Below are 10,294 nucleotides of genomic sequence, written 5' to 3' on the forward strand. Positions count from 1 at the left end.
GAAGACACCCCAATTAAAAATTAAATACACCACAAAGGAAAACACTCAATTTATCATGAGAGCAACTGCAAATAACCACTATTAAACTTTGTCATTATGAAGTTAACAAGTACAGTAGTTATAATGAGTGTCTAATTCAAATTTCAACTGCTATATCGAAAATGGGTTGAAAGCTCCGATCCAGATTTTAAAATAGTGAAGGATTAGTTAATTTACTTTGTGTAAACTCGCAAAATAATAAATCTATGGACTTCAAAGTAATTTGGAACTTCCTGGAGACGGGATATATATTGACTGTTAAAATTTACAATGATGAGAAAGACTGAAGACTTTTGAAGTAGATAGCCACATCATGGGTTATCATTAGTCACTGGATGTCATATTAGTGGCCAAGAGGCGGCAAGAGGCGTGACCTCTTAAAAGGGAAACAAAACTTTTTTTATTTTGGGGGGATAACGTTTATATAAGTCACACTTCAAGAACATCAGGGGAGGTACTTAGAAATAAATTAATTCAGTTTGAAAAAATTAATATTCAAACACCCTTCTGCGATTAAATAAATTTGATCTGAGGTTCTATTTTACAGTATTAATTTTTTTCATAAAATATTTTCAAAGAATTTTCTTTTTTGTGAAAATAACTGTACACCCATATCTTCGATATGAGTTTGATAAGGGGTATCATCACCTAACAAAATAGAATGACTAGTTGCTTTGTAAGTTTAACCTATCTAGTAAAAAATGGATGTGCAGTAGAGTAGACTTTATCTCATGTCCTGTACAATATTTCATAGCTACTTTTTCAAGAAAATATAACCTTTTTGTTTGTTATTAAATCCATTTTATTTAAAAAGACTAAGCTGTTTTGACAGAAAACTTGACTATCTTAGATATAGTGCCATATGGCATAGGGTAACTAAAGTGCTGTAAGGCTTAGGCTAACTGTATTGGACGTATGAACAAACCAGTGAAAGAGAATTTGTTCAGGCGACACGCTATACGCCCCCTGGCCACAGAAGTCATGACAATAACTAAAACACCGACTAGAAGGGTTAGCCATGTACAGATGAAAGGCCATGGTTGCACTAACATATTATTATTATTATTATTTTTATTATTATTATTATTACTGTATTATTACTATTACTGTATTTGCATTTTTATTATTATTATTATTATTATTATTATTATTATTATTATTATTAAATGCTAAGCTACAACCCTAGTTGGAAAAGCAGGATGCTATAAGCCCAGGGGCCCCAACAGAGAAAATAGCCCAGTGAGGAAAGGAAACAAGGAAAAATTAAATATTTTAAAGAATAGTAACATTAAAATAAATATTTCCTATATAAACTATAAAAACTTTAACAAAACAAGAAGAGAAAGTAGATAGAATAGTGTCCCCAAGTGTACCATCAAGCAGGAGAACTGTAACCCAAGACAGTGGAAGACCATGGTACAGAGGCCATGGCACTACCCAAGACTAGAGAACAATGGTTTGATTTTGGAGTGTCCTTCTCCTAGAAGAGCTGCTTAAGCTAAAGAGTTTCTTCTATCCTTACCAAGAGGAAAGTAGCCACTGAACAATTACAGTATAGTAGTTAGCAAAACACACCACCAACTGATTCCTGTTAAGACTCGTTAATTGTGGCCCTTTCATTTGACAGGCTTACCCGTTGGAAAACAAATTAGAAATGGTCAGTACTGTACTTTGCAGCTAGTGTAATTTGCTAGTTTTGAGGTTATCTCTAATTATGGAGCTGAAGAATGTTTTTATCCTATCATAACTTGGAATTGCTAATTAGAATATTGACAGTTCTGACAGTAATTAAAGATTAAATTCATGTTTGCTTAGAAAGTTTGTTAGGGAAGTAAGGTAGCATTATTTGGATATGAAACCTTTTGGTGGATCATTGTAACAGTGGGTCCATCTTTTTGTACAGACTTTGTACACCATTAGACAAATGTCACTCAACACCATACTTACAAACTTAGTTTTTTCAATATTAATCTTACCCGGTGATCATGTAGCTGCAGCTCTGCTGCCCGACAGAAAAAACCTACGGGCGGAATACGCCAGCGATCGCTATACAGGTGGGGGTGTACATCAACAGCGCCATCTGTCGAGTAGGTACTCAAGTACTTCTTGTCAACAAAGAACCAATTTTCTCTCTGTCGTGCCACCGGCAAGACCTACTTGATACGCTGTTGTTTTCTGGAGTTGATTTTCACGTTATTTGGTGAAGTATTCTCTCTAGTTATTAGCTTTCGCTGTGCAGAAGTTATCCTCAATACTTTCTCACTTTCATTGATTAGATTTTGGATTATTTGTTGACGACTTGGATAGATTTTGGATTTCCCCCCTTTGACTAATTCAAGATGTCTGACCCTACTCAAGTCCCCAAGTACAGGAAGTGTAGCGCTAGGGACTGTTCTAGGCGTCTTCCGAAGGCCTCTATCGATCCGCACACCGTTTGTTCCAATTGTAGGGGTAAAGCCTGTCAATTGGAAGATCGATGTGAGGAATGCGCTGGGCTTTCGGAATTCGATTTTCAAGAATTCCTTAAGTATGCACGTAGGCTAGAGAAGGATAGGATCAGGAGGAGTTCGTCTCGCTCTATTGATTTTTCCTCTCCCCATGCCCCACAACCTATTCCTTCCCCTGTAGTGGTTACACCCGACCCTCCTACTAGCTCTCATCAACCTTCGATGGCGGATATGATGCGTGCCATTCAGGCTCTTGGTGAGAGAGTTGAGTCATTGGCGAATGACCGCAATCAACTCATGGCTGACGTCAGGGAGTTGAAAGGTAAAAGTGCAGTGGGAAGTGAAGTGAGTGTCAGTGCAGTGAAAAGTGTCAGTGTTACGCATGAGGGTGCGTCTGTTCGTGCCTGTCGTCCTCCCAGTCCGGGACCTCTTGCAAGCTCCCAAGCCCAGGGGAGAAGCAATGTCGTACGACCAAAGGGTTCGACAGGCCTTGATCAGCGGACAGACGTTCCCTCCGTGGTTGAGGACGTATCTTGCCGAGATCGTCCCACCCACAAACAGACGAGTGAGCCCATTCATTCCTTGTCTGCGGAAGAAGTTTCTCGACAGAAACGCTGGACCAAGGTCTCACGACCTCTCAAGCGCAAGGTCCCTTCCGAGCGAGTCCAACGGCCCAGGTGTAGCCACTGGGTCAGTTCGGACTCGCCGCAGTCCTCCGAAGACTGCACACCTCCCAAGAGAGGTAGAGTGGTTCCGCAGCAGGCAATCACTCCGTCTGTTGCCGCACCAGCCGCTGTAGACCCTAAGTGGTCTTTGCTGCAGTCTATGCAGACTCAGCTAGCTTCCTTCATGCAGGAGTATCGTGCTGAGAAGGTTGACGCTGCACCCGTTAGCCTACAACCTGCCACGGTTGTGCGCCCAGCTGACACTGCGGCTGCCTGCTCCCACACTCCGGCTGTGAGAGCTCCACCACCTATGCGCAGTCGACCCTGCCAGACGCATGTTGACGTTAGCCGACGTGCGGCACCCTCCGTTGACGTGCGTGAGCTACCGCATCAGCAGGAAGGTGGAGTCAAGCTGCCGTGTTTTGACGCGGTGCGTCAGTCTCCGCAACCCACGGTGGTCCCCACCACGCACCACCACTCCGCTTTGGTTGTTGCCAGCTCTCAGACTGACCAACAGCGGCATGATGTTGGATCCAGTGCAGCTACACATGCACCCGTGCTGCCGGATTCAGCCGTTCAGCTTTTATCTCCTCCTTTGCCGCTTCCTCCTCAGCATTCGGATGAAGGAATCTCTGATGACGACGAAGCTGCGCATTTGGACGACCAACACTCCGACATAGATGAACCCAAGACTACGCCTCCCTCCTTAGACTTTAGGAAAGTCCTTGCCCTGTTTAAGGAGTTGTATCCGGACCAGTTTGTGTCTGCAGCTCCACGCTCACCTCCCTCTGAGTTCGCTTTAGGCATGCAGTCAGCAGCTCCTGCCTTTACGAAGCTCGTACTCGCTCGCTCGTCCAAGAGAGCTTTAAGGGTACTGGGAGAGTGGTTGCAGGCCAAGAAGCAACTTGGGAAGACATCCTTCATGTTGCCCCCGGCCAAGCTTGCTTCCAGATCTAGCGTCTGGTATGCCACGGGAGAGGTTCTCGGCTTGGGAGTTCCTGCCTCTGCCCAGGGCGACTTCTCAAGTCTGGTAGACTCTCCCCGCAGACTGGCTATGAGACGCTCCAAGATTTGCTGGACTTCTTCGGACATGGACCATCTTTTGAAGGGAGTTTTCCGTGCGTTCGAGATCTTTAACTTCCTGGACTGGTTTTTGGGAGCGTTGAGCAGGAAGACCTCCCCTTCGGATAAGGAATCTGCCATGCTCATCATGTCCTGCATGGACAAAGCCATACGGGATGGGTCTGGCGAGCTTGCGGCTTCTTTCGTGTCTGGAGTTATCAAGAAGCGGGATCACCTTTGCTCCTTCTTGTCGGCGGGAGTCACCCCATGTCAGAAGTCAGAACTGATGTTTGCTCCGCTATCGAAGTGTCTCTTTCCTGAAGAGTTGATCAAGGGGATTGCTGCCTCGTTGATCCAGAAAGACACTCATGACCTGGTGGCGTCATCCGCACGTAAAGTCACAGCTTTACCTTCCGTACCTAGACCTAGGATGGACACACCAGCGTCTAGGTTCATTCCGCCCTTTCGTGGCAGAACCTCCAGCAGAGGAGGTACTCGTGCCGTTAGTCAACGTGGCAACAAGAAGAAGGGTTCCAAGTCCTCAAAAGGCAGAGTCTGACTGCCACCTTCTTCAGACAGCAGTGGGAGCCAGGCTCAAGAACTACTGGGAGGCCTGGGAGAACAGGGGTGCAGACGCACAGTCTGTGAAGTTACTCAGAGAGGGGTACAGGATTCCATTCTTGCGCAAGCCCCCTCTAGCAACAACTCCCATCGACCTCTCTCCCAGGTACAGAGAGGAGGACAAGAGGCTAGCTTTACAGCAAGAGGTGTCTCTCTTGCTACAAAAGGGAGCGGTAGTCATAGTCCGGGACCATCAATCCCCGGGCTTCTACAACCGTCTCTTCTTAGTGGCGAAGAAGACAGGAGGGTGGAGACCGGTGCTAGACGTCAGTGCTCTAAATGTCTTTGTCACCAAGCAGACGTTCACCATGGAGACGACGAAGTCGGTTCTAGCATCGGTCAGGAAGGAAGACTGGATGGTCTCGTTAGACCTAAAGGACGCGTACTTTCACGTCCCCATCCACCCAGATTCCCAACCTTTTCTAAGGTTCGTTTTTGGGAAGGTGGTATACCAGTTCCAAGCCCTGTGCTTTGGCCTAAGCACGGCACCTCTAGTGTTTACCAAACTGATGAGGAATATTGCCAAATTCCTGCATTTAGCAGACATCAGAGCCTCCCTCTATTTGGACGACTGGCTTTTAAGAGCTGCGTCAAGTCGTCGCTGTCTGGAGAATCTAAAATGGACTCTGGATCTGACCAAGGAATTGGGTCTCCTGGTCAATATGGAAAAGTCCCAACTCGTCCCATCCCAAACTATAGTATATCTAGGTATGGAGATTCAGAGTCAAGCTTTTCGGGCTTTTCCGTCGGCCCCCAGAATCAGTCAAGCCCAAGAATGCATCCAGAGCATGCTGAAGAAGAACCGATGTTCAGTCAGACAGTGGATGAGTCTGATAGGGACGCTTTCATCGCTGGACCAGTTCATCGCGTTAGGGAGACTCCACGTCCGACCCCTTCAGTATCACCTAGCTGCTCACTGGAGAAAGGACATGACGCTAGAAGCGGTCTCAGTTCCTATCTCCGAGAAGATGAAGTCTGCACTGACTTGGTGGAAGAACAACATTCTGCTCAGGGAAGGTCTACCACTGGCTGTTCAGACCCCCGACCACCTTCTCTTCTCGGACGCATCGGACACGGGCTGGGGTGCGACACTGGACGGTCGGGAATGCTCGGGCACGTGGAATTCGGATCAAAGAGCACTGCACATCAACTGCAAGGAGCTACTGGCAGTTCATCTGGCCTTGAGAAGCTTCAAGTCCCTCCTTCTAGGCAAGGTGGTGGAAGTGAACTCCGACAACACCACAGCCTTGGCGTACATCTCCAAGCAAGGAGGGACTCATTCGATGACGTTGTTCGAGATCGCAAGGGACCTCCTCACCTGGTCAAGAGATCGAAACATATCTCTAGTAACGAGGTTCATTCAAGGCGACATGAATGTCATGGCAGACCGCCTCAGCCGGAAGGGTCAGATCATCCCAACAGAATGGACCCTTCACAAGAATGTTTGCAACAGACTATGGGCCTTGTGGGGTCAGCCCACCATAGATCTGTTCGCTACCTCGATGACCAAGAGGCTCCCAAATTATTGCTCACCGATTCCGGACCCAGCAGCAGTTCACATAGATGCCTTTCTTCTGGATTGGTCCCATCTAGACCTTTATGCGTTCCCCCCGTTCAAGATTGTCAACAAGGTACTGCAGAAGTTCGCCTCTCACGAAGGGACAAGGTTGACGTTGGTTGCTCCCCTCTGGCCCGCGAGAGAATGGTTCACCGAGGTACTGCAATGGCTAGTAGACGTTCCCAGGACTCTTCCTCTAAGAGTGGACCTTCTGCGTCAGCCGCATGTAAAGAAGGTACACCCAAGCCTCCACGCTCTTCGTCTGACTGCCTTCAGACTATCGAAAGACTCTCAAGAGCTAGAGGCTTTTCGAAGGAGGCAGCCAGAGCGATTGCCAGAGCAAGGAGGACATCCACTCTCAAGGTCTACCAGTCAAAATGGGAAGTCTTCCGAAGCTGGTGCAAGGCGAATTCAGTATCCTCAACCAGTACCTCTGTAACTCAGATAGCTGACTTCCTTTTACACCTAAGGAAGGTAAGATCCCTTTCAGCTCCTACGATCAAAGGTTACAGAAGCATGTTGGCAGCAGTCTTCCGCCACAGAGGCTTAGATCTTTCCAACAACAAAGATCTACAGGACCTCCTTAAGTCTTTTGAGACCTCGAAGGAGCGTCGGTTGGCCACACCAGGTTGGAACTTAGACGTGGTTTTAAGGTTCCTGATGTCAGCAAGGTTCGAACCGCTTCAATCAGCCTCTTTTAAAGATCTCACTTTGAAGACTCTTTTCCTCGTCTGCTTAGCAACAGCTAAAAGAGTCAGTGAGATACACGCCTTCAGCAGGAACATAGGATTTACATCTGAAACGGCTACATGTTCCTTACAGCTTGGTTTTTTAGCTAAAAACGAACTCCCTTCTCGTCCTTGGCCCAAATCGTTCGAGATTCCAAGTCTGTCCAGTTTGGTTGGAAACGAACAAGAGAGAGTACTATGCCCAGTAAGAGCTCTTAAGTACTATTTAAGACGTACGAAGCCATTACGAGGACAATCAGAAGCTTTATGGTGCTCTATTAAGAAACCTGCTTTACCGATGTCGAAGAACGCAGTTTCTTATTACATCAGACTTTTGATTAGAGAAGCTCATTCTCATCTGAATGAGGAAGACCATGCTTTGCTGAAGGTAAGGACACATGAAGTTAGAGCTGTCGCAACTTCAGTGGCCTTCAAACAAAACAGATCTCTGCAGAGTGTAATGGATGCAACCTATTGGAGAAGCAAGTCAGTGTTCGCATCATTTTACCTTAAAGATGTCCAGTCTCTTTACGAGAACTGCTACACCCTGGGACCATTCGTAGCAGCGAGTGCAGTAGTAGGTGAGGGCTCAACCACTACATTCCCATAATCCCATAACCTTTTTTAATCTTTCTCTTGAAATGTTTTTATTGTTGTTTTTGGGTTGTACGGAAGGCTAAGAAGCCTTTCGCATCCTGGTTGATTTGGCGGGTGGTCAAATTCTTTTCTTGAGAAGCGCCTAGATTAGAGGTTGTGATGAGGTCCTTTAGTATGGGTTGCAGCCCTTCATACTTCAGCACCTAGGAGTCGCTCAGCATCCTAAGAGGATCGCGAGGCTCAGTAAGGAAGACGTACTTAAAAAGGCAGAGTAATTGTTCAAGTCGACTTCCTTACCAGGTACTTATTAATTTTATGTTTGTTATTTTGAATAACTGCTAAAATGAAATACGGAATACTTAGCTTCTAATGTTAACATGTATGCTGGTCTCCACCCACCCCCCTGGGTGTGAATCAGCTACATGATCACCGGGTAAGATTAATATTGAAAAATGTTATTTTCATTAGTAAAATAAATTTTTGAATATACTTACCCGGTGATCATGAATTAAAGGACCCACCCTTCCTCCCCAATAGAGACCCAGTGGACCGAGGAGAAAATTGGTTCTGTGTTGACAAGAAGTACTTGAGTACCTACTCGACAGATGGCGCTGTTGATGTACACCCCCACCTGTATAGCGATCGCTGGCGTATTCCGCCCGTAGGTTTTTTCTGTCGGGCAGCAGAGCTGCAGCTACATGATCACCGTTTAAGTATATTCAAAAATTTATTTTACTAATGAAAATAACATGTTTTAGTTCTTAGTTAATGTTGATATGATTTTGTAGGTTTCAAATTTTGATTGGAGTACTGTACTTCAGTTTCTAAGTAATAATTAAAGACTTAAGAGATTAACAGAAATTGTATGATATGGTTGTCATTCTTCAAGGCTATGAAGATGTAATGATAATGCTGTACACTGGAATAAGGCTAAATAAGACCCTTTTATATTGGACAGTATTATGTTTTATATTTTATACATACATACATATACCAAAGGCACTTCCCCCAATTTTGGGGGGTAGCCGACATCAACAAGAAACAAAAACAAAAAAAGGGGACCTCTACTCTCTACGTTCCTCCAGCCTAACCAGGGACTCAGCCGAGTTCAGCTGGTACTGCTAGGGTGCCACAGCCCAACCTCCCACATTTCCACCACAGATGAAGCTTCATACTGCTGAGTCCCCTACTGCTGCTACCTCCGCGGTCATCTAAGGCACCGGAGGAAGCAGCAGGGCCTACCGGAACTGCGTCACAATCGCTCGCCATTCATTCCTATTTCTAGCACGCTCTCTTGCCTCTCTCACATCTATCCTCCTATCACCCAGAGCTTTCTTCACACCATCCATCCACCCAAACCTTGGCCTTCCTCTTGTACTTCTCCCATCAACTCTTGCATTCATCACCTTCTTTAGCAGACAGCCATTTTCCATTCTCTCAACATGGCCAAACCACCTCAACACATTCATATCCACTCTAGCCGCTAACTCATTTCTTACACCCGTTCTCTCCCTCACCACTTCGTTCCTAACCCTATCAACTCGAGATACACCAGCCATACTCCTTAGACACTTCATCTCAAACACATTCAATTTCTGTCTCTCCATCACTTTCATTCCCCACAACTCCGATCCATACATCACAGTTGGTACAATCACTTTCTCATATAGAACTCTCTTTACATTCATGCCCAACCCTCTATTTTTTACTACTCCCTTAACTGCCCCCAACACTTTGCAACCTTCATTGACTCTCTGACGTACATCTGCTTCCACTCCACCATTTGCTGCAACAACAGACCCCAAGTACTTAAACTGATCCACCTCCTCAAGTAACTCTCCATTCAACATGACATTCAACCTTGCACCACCTTCACTTCTCGTACATCTCATAACCTTACTCTTACCCACATTAACTCTCAACTTCCTTCTCTCACACACCCTTCCAAATTCTGTCACTAGTCGGTCAAGCTTCTCTTCTGTGTCTGCTACCAGTACCGTATCATCCGCAAACAACAACTGATTTACCTCCCATTCATGATCATTCTCGCCTACCAGTTTTAATCCTCGTCCAAAAAAAAAAAAGAAAGAGAGACCACGACTTCTTCGATGGAGAGCCCTTTTTAAACTTTAAGGTTGTAAGTGTATTGAGATTCAGTATAATGTGCACAATAAAAGGGTCTTCTTTGTCCTTATCTTTATAGAACATGATTTTTTTCCTAGTCTTCTTCCAATAGAATGTTTAGAAATTTTCAAAAATTGATATTTTCTTTATAAAATTACATTGAAACTCATAACATTTATCTTAATAAAGAAGAAAATTTGAATAAATAATTGTCACATTTTTGCCATACTGTATTTAGAAAACTAAAATTGTTGCATATTAATACCATCTTTTTTTTCTAAGCTACAACCATACTACAAAAGTTTGATTTGTACCAAGAGTTATTTTTTAACTTTGTGTAAGTTGATAAATTAAAGTACAGTAATAGGGGTCTTAGTGCTATGCTTGTTGCTGCATTGGTTAAATAAGAAAAGGGTTTATTTTTTGTAACTAGTACATTATAGTATTTATAAT

At 44.8% G+C, this 10,294-nt stretch overlaps 1 protein-coding gene across 1 annotated transcript in view; it reads left to right on the forward strand.

The window, feature by feature from the left end:
• LOC137648812 (FAST kinase domain-containing protein 1, mitochondrial) overlaps window positions 1-10,294 on the forward strand; it is a 69,464-nt gene that overhangs the window by 50,813 nt on the left and 8,357 nt on the right. The window lies entirely within an intron of this gene.

The sequence above is a fragment of the Palaemon carinicauda genome, chromosome 10 (assembly GCF_036898095.1).
Source record: "Palaemon carinicauda isolate YSFRI2023 chromosome 10, ASM3689809v2, whole genome shotgun sequence".
Taxonomy (NCBI): domain Eukaryota; kingdom Metazoa; phylum Arthropoda; class Malacostraca; order Decapoda; family Palaemonidae; genus Palaemon; species Palaemon carinicauda.